Source organism: Hibiscus syriacus, unplaced genomic scaffold (assembly GCF_006381635.1).
Source record: "Hibiscus syriacus cultivar Baekdansim isolate YM2019G1 unplaced genomic scaffold, ASM638163v2 tig00013960_pilon, whole genome shotgun sequence".
Taxonomy (NCBI): Eukaryota; Viridiplantae; Streptophyta; class Magnoliopsida; order Malvales; family Malvaceae; genus Hibiscus; species Hibiscus syriacus.
Window position 1 is genome coordinate 357,762 of NW_024062312.1, and position 12,181 is coordinate 369,942.

The 12,181-nt window shown below is 35.1% G+C and overlaps 1 pseudogene; it reads left to right on the forward strand.

Annotated features, from left to right (window-relative positions):
* The first annotated feature begins 5,594 nt into the window (after window positions 1-5,594).
* On the forward strand, window positions 5,595-11,963 carry LOC120206648 (annotated as a pseudogene).
* The last annotated feature ends 218 nt before the right edge of the window (window positions 11,964-12,181 follow it).

The following is a 12,181-nucleotide window of genomic DNA, read 5'->3' on the forward strand; positions in this document are numbered from 1 at the left end:
CTTCAGTATACCGATAGAATGTCGGAATTTAGAATCACTATTGTAAAAAGTTCAATAACTGACGGAATCATCAGTTATTCAGAATGTGAATTATCAGGATCATATCTTATTCGGACAATTTTCAGAAGTTGTACGTAATCAGAAGGGTATTCAGAATCCTTTGCATCCATGTCAATTGATTGGATAATCGAACAACTTGAGAACGAAGATTCAGAACCTTAACAATCTATGTCGACTGGTCAATTCATTTTCCTTCCAGGGTATTTACCCTTTAATACCACAAATTCTTGTTCATATTTCATTTTCGAAATTAACGTTGAATAAATCTTCTAATGTCTTTATTTCATGTTCACGTTTTCACCATATCATGAAATACTGACGTACTTGATTTTGTAATTCATAATCCATAAGAACATTACATCATATATGTTCATTAACATTTCCAGATTCATCCAACTCACTTATTCAATCCTCAGTCCTTGTGGTTACTTAATTTATTTAGCATTCAAGTCCATTCAAGATACTTCGGGATTTTCCAGAGTAATTCAAGCGTTCCTGATTTTTCAGACACATGCTGCACTTCCGTTACATTCAATTTGGTCTTTGTGGCTGATTTGTCGTGCAAACGTCCAATTCTTAGTACTGAATGCGATCCAGAGTTGAACTAAGTTGAATACTTCTAAAATTTATCATCGAGTCAAACTTAAGAAGACGAACACGCATTCCAGTAATATCTATGTCATTCAGGTATTGACATAGCTTTAGGGTTGATCTACTCACTTAAATTGTGTTCCATTACTTTTAAAGGTAGGCCAATACCTATGCTTATTTGGATTCTTTAATTAATCCAAGACATTTACTTACTTTAGGCCATAAGGGTATTTTGGTAATTTTGATGTTCAGTTTTATTCCATTCATTTCAGAGCTCGAGGATATCCAATCATTCCTTAGCTTGGTGACATTCTTGAGTCATTTTCATTACAGGGGTATTTTGGTCATTTTACAGATCCACGGTATTTCAATCTTTTTCCTCCATTCGGTCTTATTATTTAATTCCAATTTATATCTTTTACTTTAGTCCTTTCGAACAATTCTGACAGTAAAATACCCCCATTAAATTATTCTTCAAGTATTTACTCATTATTCGGATATTTTCGAGTCAAGTGTCTTCAAATTTTACAAACGGAATATCATGAATTTTCCTGCTAAGTCATGATCTTAACAATCAAATTTGTACTTAATCGACTTAAGTACGAATCCTCTAAGTATTTTCTCATTCAGGGTTAACTCAGACTATTCGATCTCTTAAGGGTATTTCTGTAATTCTTAACCAGATAATTTCGATATTAGCTTTTAACGAAAATAATAATTTAGAGATCCTATGATTAATTGCTTTCCCGAACCTTCTCTGATCTTGAAGTGATTCCTTAACAGACTTATAGTATCTTGCATAAGCCCTCTTGGTGTTAAAAACCGGTTATCCATAATTTCCAAGTAAAACTAACATTTCCTTATGCACATGAATAGTTTTAGCAGATCAATAATTCTTTTCAGATTTATTAATCTACTTCCAGAGACAATTCTTGTCATTTTCCACCATAAGGGTAATTTCGTAATTTTACCTAATCGAAATATTCTCATAATTTATCATCTAAGTACCTTTAATGAGATAAATTATAATCTACAATCCATGATTGATTCTTTTATCACTTAATTTCAGAACTTGTAATTTAATTCCAACTGTCCTCCAATTTCTTATAATAGTCATCTGAGCCATATTCAGTTATCTATTTTCTACCGTATTCATATCTAGTGTAGATCTTCATTTATTACACATATAAGACCAAACATTTCCATTCATGCATTTACCAATACCAACATGTTCTATAAAGCATAAAGATGTAGTAAAATATTACCTCGATTTCCGTGCAATACTGATCGACCATAAAAATTCCATTCGAACGCCTTTGATCTTCATTTCAACTTCCAATAATTCCTCAGATACATATCAACATAAATTATATCAGAAACGGAGCTTAATTACGATAAACGGATCGAATCGGGTGATAAATCAATGAAAGACGGCTTACTGAGTTCGAATTTGGCGAAACGGACTTCGGATTCGGATTCAGGACGTCGAAAGCATAAAATATGACTTTTCGGAAATTTGGAAATTTCGGTCAAAATCAAAGTCAACGGGTTTGACCGGTAATTTTGAGGTCTTCGGGTTCGAATTTTGAAAAACGAACAGCGGAATCAGATTTGGAACGTCGAAAAATGTCAGGATAGGTATACTCGGTCGAAGTCAAAGGTCGTTTAATGCCCGATCAAAGCCGGTCAAAGTTTTGGTCAACTCCGGTCAACGGTCAACGGGTCAACGGTCAACATGTCGGGTCAACGGGTCGGGTTGGGTTGTGACCGGTCAAACCGGTCAACTATTCACTAAAACCGGTCATTTAGACTATCCCCACTCGCAGTGGCGGCGCGTGGGGGCGCGTGGGCACTGTTCCGGCAGCGTAAAATTCACAGAAAAATTTCTAAAAATTATTTTGAGCGATTTCGAGATACTTACAAAGCTCGGTTCATAATTTTGAATGGCGGAGAGCTCGATTTTGAAACGTCGGAAACTTTGACCGCTTCACCTCCACACGCGCTGCCGCCGCCGGAGAAAAAGGAGAACACCGGTGGACTCGGAACGGCACAAGGAACACGATGGTGCGGGAGGTGTCGTAAACGGATCATCGGATCGTCGTGAATCGATGAAAAACCAACTAAAACGAGTTATTACCGACGATACTTCCGACTGAAATTCACGACGAACGGTGATGATTCACGACGAAAGGTTTGAGGGGTTTTGTTCCTCGATTGACAACGAACACGATGGTGGTTTCGGCTCATCGATCGGAGGTTGGACGGCGAGTAGATCGGAGTTCAAAGAGGGGTTGACGGGAGAGGGAAACTGGAAAAATTTCCAGAAACTGAGCACGGGTGAGGGATTATATTTCAACATATATAAAAAATGGTTAAATCATGGGTTTAGCCACTGAATTTCCTGTACTTCTTAAAATGGTCTGCCAACTTTAAAATCTTACAATTTAATCCCCCGTTTCTTTCAAAAATACCAATTAAATCCACCACTTTATAATTTCTTAAATTTAGCCCCTAAATTAGGGTGTTACATCTAAACCTATGCATAGACTCGAATTTCTCTGAACATCATATAACTACTTGCTTATATCTGGGTACTCATATTACCTAATATCAGAATTAGACTTCTCGCAAGTCATAATTCCTTAACATAACTACACTTCATATCATGTACTCACCTGATCACCAATAACACTACCAAGCTCTTTCTCTTTCTTGCGTATCTTACTTTGACGACCTATCCAAACTTTGCTTTCGATCGATGTCTACACAATCATGTATTAATACTTATCAGTATCCAATTGATATACTATAATCTATCAATTCTTAGACTGAAAGAAAGAGATTTATTCCATTTCCCATTGAAGTGCATCGGTACATTCTACAGTGTATCGATGCATCCCTTAACAGGTGCATCGATTCACTACCCATGCATCGGTACACAATTTACATTCGATGTTTCCATTTTAATGGGTGTATCAATGCACTTCCTATGCATCGATGTACTCATTGCATTCGATGTTTATTTCGTTGAGAGTGCATCGGTACCTATTGAATGTGTATCGATGCACACAGCCCAGAAATTACATTTTAGCACGAAAATCACTTCATTCTAACTCAATTATGCCATACTTCAACCCCTTTCATATCCTAAACTCAAACACACATACTTAAGCCCATTTGTACTCGTTATCACATCTTAAATCTCCAAATCCTATCCTCTACATAGGCTTCAAGAATCATACTCAAATTTCATCATGTTCTAAATCCAATTTTAACATTTCATATCTCTTAAATAAACTACTGACAAGTCAAATTCTTCATTACAACTTTAAAAACCTCTTTATATCAAAAGTTCATTTCTAAACCCATAATAGAATTTCTCTTCTTATTCTCTTTACTTGATGATTTAAGTTCATATAAGCTTTCCTTAAGCTTATATAACACTCAAATAATCAAAACCACTTATAAATCCAAGAATTCAACACTAAAATCAAACTTACCTTTTAAACTTGAGCTACGGGAAGGGAGAAGAAGAGAGTAAGAAAAATGCTTCCAGAATTCTCCCAAACCCATATGTTTAACCCTTATTTAAAGGGAAAAATATCCTTTAAGCATAAAAGACCAAAATAACCCTTTAATTCTTCCATTTATGCTATTTAATCCATTCTTAAAATTTCCTTACTTAAGTCCCTGAACTTCTAACTAATTTCTAAATTGAGCACAAAACTTTCAAAATTCTCACTTTAGCCACTAGCCCTGATTTTGGGATATTACAATTCAGTTGGAGGACTAATTTTATTTCAAATTAATATATTTATTTCCACCAATCAGAGTGTGACACCCTTTGATTGGTGGAAAACAAAAACAAAGGAAATTGGGGCCAAAAGGATGGTGACACATGGCACCGGTGACACATGGCATTATTCGATAGGAGATTAATTTTATTTTAATTTATTAAATGTAAGACTAAATTGAGAGAATATGTAAATAACAGGGATCAAATATGTGATTATACCAAATATCATGTTACCTAATCTATTAATAGGGATGGGCATAGGGTGGGGAGAGTCATATTTTTTGCCGGCCCGACCTCGACCCAAAATTGTATTATTTAAACCTGACCCTACCTCGCCCCGATAAATTCTAATACTTCTCCGCCCCAACTCCGCCCTATTTTTAGATTAAAAATAACCTGACCTGACTCTAATACGGGTATGTTCTCACCCACCGGGTCTAAAGCAAAGAAGCCTAATGATCAACCTCAACCATAGTACTAAATTGAGGTCGCAACGCAGCGTAACGCTCGCATCGTAACATTTTTAAAGGTTACCGCGACGCAATATCGATGCAACACGATAAGGGAACCGCATCACGATTGTTGCCATAAAAAACTGTTACGTAACACCGCAACACCGCAATAAACTTTAAATCATCTGAAATATAAAATTACATAGATGAATTGTTCTAATTTAATTATTAAAACTGAATTATAAATATAAATTATCCGATCATAATGCCCCATTACACATTGAATATATTATATTAAAATAAATTAAATCCTCTAATCAGGTGGTGACATGTATCATGATATTTGGTATTAGTGGCACGTGGTACGATCTGATTCGAAGATTAAATTTATTTTAATTTATTAAATTTAGGACCAAATTGAGATAATATATAAGTAACAATGACCAAATATGTAATTATTCTAATTTTATTAATTGCCACATCAACACTTCCGTTAAATGTTAACGATAAATGACCTGATTGAATGCATTGAAATAGTCGATAGTCTGATTGACAAGAATTCAAAAATGGTGGTAAAAATGAAAAGAGGCTATAATTCGGTGGTCTCTGGTATAGTTTACCCTAATTATTATACTATTTTCTATATTTCATATTTATTTTATTTTCAAAAATATATTTAGTTATTATTATTTGCAATTCGCAGATCCTTTTGGACTTTTAGTTTATTCCCCATCTGTCTCTCGCTCCTTCGCTGCTTCCCGTGAAACAGAAGAACACAAAAGAAAGTAAATTCCTCTTTCTTTTTATTTTTATTTTGCCTTTTTTATACAAAAAATCTCAATTTTCATTCAATTCATTTAAATTTCCTAAAATTCAGTTTGTTTAAAACTAATCATACCGATATCAGTTCCAATTTAATTTGATCCACTTTCTCACGTTGTTGGTTTTTTTTTTCTGTTTAGTTTTCTTATTTTGATCCTTTTTTTAATATAAGAATGTCTGTTTTCCTTAATCTTATTTGCAATGGATGTTACTTTCGGTACTTAGTTTCTGTTCGGACTAGGGAAATAAATATGAAAGGAATTATAGTTTTCAATTCTCAAGATGTTTAAGCCATTTCTGATAATTGAAGTTTCAAGATCTGTTGCTTAAGCTCATTAGTGTTGTTAAGTCATCTTGAAATGGAAGTACGGTATAGTTTTTTTGTGAATTTTGGATAACGTGATTAGTACATATCGGTGAGCAATAGATTCCGATACCGATGAAGATTAACAGTGTATCAGGAATAGCTCAAGATTAAAGGAAGCCATTTTTATTGAATAGATTTCAAGTGTAGCAAACTATGAAATTGAGATGAATCTGGAAATGAGTGGAATTCGTTTCTCCTGCATAAATAGGGAAAGGTTTTTTTTAAGCAATGGTTTCGTTTTTAATTTTGTTTATTGATTTCTACTTCTTAGTTTTCAGGTTGAGAATTCTGGCCATGTTCTACTGTTGTTTTCATTTATGCTAATCCAGTATTTTTTTCGCATTTCAAAATGAAAATGTATCTTTTAGGCGAACAAAATGGATTATTACTTTATATTTTATAAATAACTTTATACTATAAATGCTTTTGTATTTGGACAGTTAATAATTTTTAATCGATTACAAGTTTTGCTGTCTACTGTCTGCTTTCCTGTTAAACTGAAATAAATAGTAAAAGCCGTCAATGTTTAACAAATTTTCAAGCTTCTAGATTTTTTTCCTTTTAACTTTTTTCTGGAGTCTGAGAATGGAATGACGATCTTCCTTTTTTTAAAAAGAATATTTTATTTAATTTTTACATTTCCTTCCCTGAAATGAATTATCCATCTCATTGTGGCTTTCTTTCTTGACAGAACTACAAAATGGATAAGGCAGAAAACATTAACAGCATGGAGGAGGGAACACTGGAGATTGGCATGGGTAAACTGCTTGATTTAAACTAGTTCCATGATCATCATAAGTAACTGTGTTTGCATTTCTTTTAATGGATTGTGTTTTAACGTGAATCGAGTATTCTGTCTAATCTTGGGGGCTGAATTGGCGATAAGATTCTGGTTAAATTGTCACATGCATTGTGACAAGCAGGAAGTGATGCATGAAGAAACTGGTGAATTTAAAAGAATAATTATTTACTTTCTTGAGTTGATTGCAGAATATAGAACAGTTTCCGGAGTTGCTGGGCCTTTAGTAATCCTTGATAAAGTGAAGGCAAGTTTTCTTTTTCTCACTAATTATGTGGTATCATTCTCAAGCTTGTTTAGTTTTTATTTCAACTCATTATCTAAGGGTTTATGCTTTTTCTAGGGACCCAAATTTCAAGAAATTGTTAATATTCGTTTAGGGGATGGAACAACCAGACGTGGTCAAGTCCTTGAAGTTGATGGAGAAAAGGCTGTTGTTCAGGTAATTTCTGTCTTAAATCCTCCAGCTTTCCTTTGTAACTATGAATTCCTGTTATATGCACTTTTACACCATGGAAAAAGGAATGAGACCAACTTGTCCGGTGCTGCAATTTCAGTTATAGCAAATGCATTTATTCTTCATATTTTCTACTTGCATATTACATTGGCTAGGTTTTTGAAGGAACATCTGGAATTGACAACAAATATACCACTGTGCAATTTACAGGAGAGGTATGTAAAGTCCTGCGTTTGTCTTTTATGTTTAATCCTATTCTTGCATCTCCTAATTTGATATAAAAATAACTTACCTTCAACACACCTGGATAATAAATGAATTTCTGCTTTTTCTGTTGGGATATTTTTAATTAAGATAGCTGGTTGGCATCATTTATCTGATTGTATGTGCTTAGACATTACAAGCCATGCGGATATGCTGTTTCTTGAATCTTGACATATCTGGTTCTTTAATCTTTAGTAGACTGTAGACCAGGAGGTAGTCTTGTTATTGCTAGACCTTGTAGACATTTTATGTTGTTGCGTGAGCTAAGGTTCTCTTTTGGCATTATACTGGCTGTTATTATAGTAATATTCTATCTTCGTAGGGTTATGAAATCATCCCCTAAATTGGCCTCTAAAATAAAAATATTTTTTTCCGTTTACTTCAAATTACAGATTTAGCATATGGTTCGATTAGGTATCTATGCTTTTTTTAGCGCCATGATTTGCTATCTTTAAAAAGAATGTAACACAGAACATGTCATCTCCATTGAGGAACCACTGATTCTATTTATCACATCCTATCTGATCGTTAATAATAACCAGCAGTCTGATACTTATTTGCTGTACTGCTCTAACTCTTGTCAACTATCCATGTCCAACACGTTTGTCCAATGCTTATCATGACATGAGAATAGCAATATGACCCTCCAAGGATCTTACAGATGCATGGAAAAACTTAGAAAAAATAAATAAATATTCTCACGTTGGAATCATACCTGTACCCGACACTTGCATTCGAATCTGAGTAACATAACATATATTGGTTTCTTGGGAATGTTTGGTTTTCCACTTCCAGCCTTTCTAATTACAAGGTTAAGCTTATGCAATCAAGACTTTAGACTACTTCTAATGTTTATTGGTTTTTTTGACATAATAAGCATAAAAAATAGGCATCTTATACCAATCATTTGTGTGCATATTTGTTCTTATGCCCATAGGGAAACAAACACTGGGTATCATGTTCTGCGTACCCCTCTGATTTTTTTTGCTGTTTTGAACTCGGTTTCTGTAATTCTTCTCCTAACTCTATTTTGTAGGTGTTGAAAACTCCTGTCTCTTCAGATATGCTTGGGCGCATTTTCAATGGCTCTGGCAAGCCAATAGATAATGGTCCACCAATCTTGCCTGAGGCATATTTGGATATCTCTGGTAGGCAGTGTTGTGGAATGACCGATAATTGAACAGTATAAGTTGTCTGCCATCTGTAGTTTGTTAGCTACATTACTTATCCTTTATTCTTTTACTTTGTAGGGAGTTCTATTAATCCTAGTGAGAGAACCTATCCCGAAGAAATGATACAGACAGGGATTTCAACAATTGATGTCATGAATTCAATTGCTAGAGGGCAAAAAATCCCTCTCTTCTCAGCTGCTGGTCTTCCCCATAATGAAATTGCTGCTCAGATTTGTCGTCAGGCTGGTTTGGTGAAACGTTTGGAGAAGGCAGGAGATCTTCTTGAGGTAAAGTTCATGCACCAATGCTGCTTGTCTCGTAATAATAATGTGACATCCAGGCTGCGTCCATACCTGGACATCCTTGATGATTGTAATGAGTTAATGTGCATCAATTATGAAATTTTAATGAAGTTTCTTTCAATTGGCATTTTAATTTCGTTGTATGTCATCACCCAGTTGTATGATATACATATATCATACAAAGTCAAGGAACTCAAATCAAACTTCTAAAATCAATCTATCAATTACTAAAAATTTCGAGTTATTCGAGTTGTATTTTACAACTCGATTTGAACTTGAAAACTTTTTGAGTCGAGTCGAGTTTATGAAATTACAACTCGGAGTCAATTTGAGTTGAGTTTTTTCTATTCGAGTAAAAAAAAAATCAGTTTTTCAAGTCAAGTCGAGTTTTGCTCACCCCTAGTTATCGGTTTCCACTAATGTTTCTCACTACTGAACATGATGCATATTTGTCTTTGATGTGACTGTTTTACCTTTCCATATTCTGATTGTTTCACTCACTGATTTCAGGATGGTGAAGAAGATAATTTTGCAATTGTGTTCGCAGCTATGGGGGTAAACATGGAGACTGCACAGTTCTTCAAACGTGACTTTGAGGAAAATGGCTCAATGGAAAGAGTGACTCTTTTCCTAAACCTGGTATAATTCAATTTGAGATACAAAGGCTTTATTCATTTATTTATTTTTTAAGGTAAGGGTGGGTTGGTTGGGAGTCATCTATTTTAAAAATTATTTATAGCTGGAAATTAGCTTCTACTTTCTTCTCTACAGGCTAATGATCCCACAATTGAGCGTATTATTACTCCTCGAATTGCTCTCACTACTGCAGAATACTTGGCATATGAATGCGGGAAGCATGTTCTTGTGATACTTACAGACATGAGTTCTTATGCTGATGCTCTTCGTGAGGTAACGAAAAACAACCATGTCTCATTAGTGCAAACTCTCTGGTGTCTATGACTGCTAGCCGTAGCATAAATACATGGAACCATGTATGATTTTTTATGTTTCACTATTTCTAATGATTCAGATTGATCTTACATTCTTGACATTTAATTCATGCATTCCAGAAATCTGTGTAGCTCTGGAAAGATTTTTTGTGAATGCTAGAAGTTTAATCTTTATTTATCTTAAATCCATGTTTTATAGTGTTATGCCATTTGCGTAAGAGAAACTATTGCTAATGCAGGTGTCTGCCGCACGAGAAGAAGTACCCGGAAGACGTGGATATCCTGGGTACATGTACACCGATTTGGCCACAATATATGAGCGTGCCGGACGAATTGAAGGGAGGAAAGGGTTCTATCACACAGATTCCAATTCTTACTATGCCAAATGATGGTAATGCGTCTTTTAACTATATCAACTTTTTGCGCTGCAATACTTTCTTTAATGATAATTATGATTCATAACTTCATTCTCTTTATTTTTTATTTTTGGCAGATATTACACATCCCACCCCTGATCTTACTGGATATATCACAGAGGGGCAAATATACATTGACAGACAGCTTTATAATAGGCAGGTAATGTTAAACGTACCTATACAAGCTATCAACTTGTGTATCTGGGAGATACGAATGTTCTCAAATTACACCATGATTCCCATCAATTTATGCGTAAATTTCATTTTCAATACGGTGTTTGTATGGGAACTATATCTTCTCCATTATTGCATTGCATAAGTGAATTTCTCAAGGTGAATTGGGTTGAATGTGGCTCATCATGGTGTGTGATGTTGATGGATGGCATGTACCTTGTTTGCTTAACTGGTTGATTCAAGTTCTACAGTATTGATCTGTTTTCAAAATGGATTTTGGTGAATATGGTTTTTTCTTTGTACGATCATCAATTTAGTTGGTTTGTTTCAATTAATAAATTCTCCTCCCTTATGAATTGGACAGATATACCCACCAATCAATGTGCTTCCGTCGCTGTCCCGTCTGATGAAGGTGAGGATAGCACTCATTAGTTGAGGCTCTTGATTTTCCAGGAAGATAGTTTTTTTCTGTCAAGAGTCGAGACGAAAAATATACGGACAGTAACTTACTATGAATTGTAACCATTTTTTGTTATGTATATTTTCCTAGAGTGCCATTGGAGAGGGGATGACACGCAGGGATCATGCCGACGTCTAACCAGGTATGATCTCATTGTATAATTTCAATCCTCCATTGTATGAGTGAATCTAACTCTGCTTCCGTTTCTCGATCCTTTAACCTTTAGTTGTACGCGAATTATGCCATTGGGAAGGACGTGCAGGCCATGAAAGCCGTGGTTGGCGAGGAAGCACTTTCTTCTGAGGATCTGGTTTGCTCTCTTCCACTTCACTAATTTTCTTGCACCATTTTCTGGTCAAGTAATTGCTTAGAAACAACCTAACGTGCTGTCCCTGAACGTAACAGCTATACTTGGAGTTCTTGGATAAGTTCGAAAGGAAATTCGTCACCCAAGGAGCATACGACACCCGCAATATCTTCCAGTCACTTGATTTGGCATGGACGCTGCTTCGCATATTTCCTCGCGAACTTCTCCACCGTATACCAGCCAAACTCTCGACCAGTTCTACAGTCGAGATGCAGGTAATTGAATGAGGCTAACCGATTCCTCAGATTGCCTCCTAGGTAGCCTTTAAAAGTTTTTATCCGCCGTTTCCTTTGTCCGCTCCGGTTCGGTTTCCCTGTGAAAGCCTTTCGACTAGTAAAACCAGTGATAAAATATGACATTTCCCCCCCTAGAGGAAACCAGGGAGGCTGAAAGGAGGAACTATAAAGCCCCACATGTGTTGGTTTTTATTCTATGTTCCTATTTCTTTGATTTGTATTTGTTTGTAATGAGATGATGAAAATAATGTAGACGGAGATGGGTTGTGCTGTTATGTCGAATAAGATTTGAATTCCAAGGCTCTGAAATTTTAACCTTTGCAATGTAACCTCAATGGCAATGGTTTTATTTGCAAAATAGGTGTTTAAAGTGTTACATTTTTGTTTTAGATATTTAAAGCTTTTCTTGTCAAATCATCATCCAATATACATTTGACGTGTAATATTTTAAGTTAAATTCATGGAATATATAATTAATTAAAATTAAATTAAACGT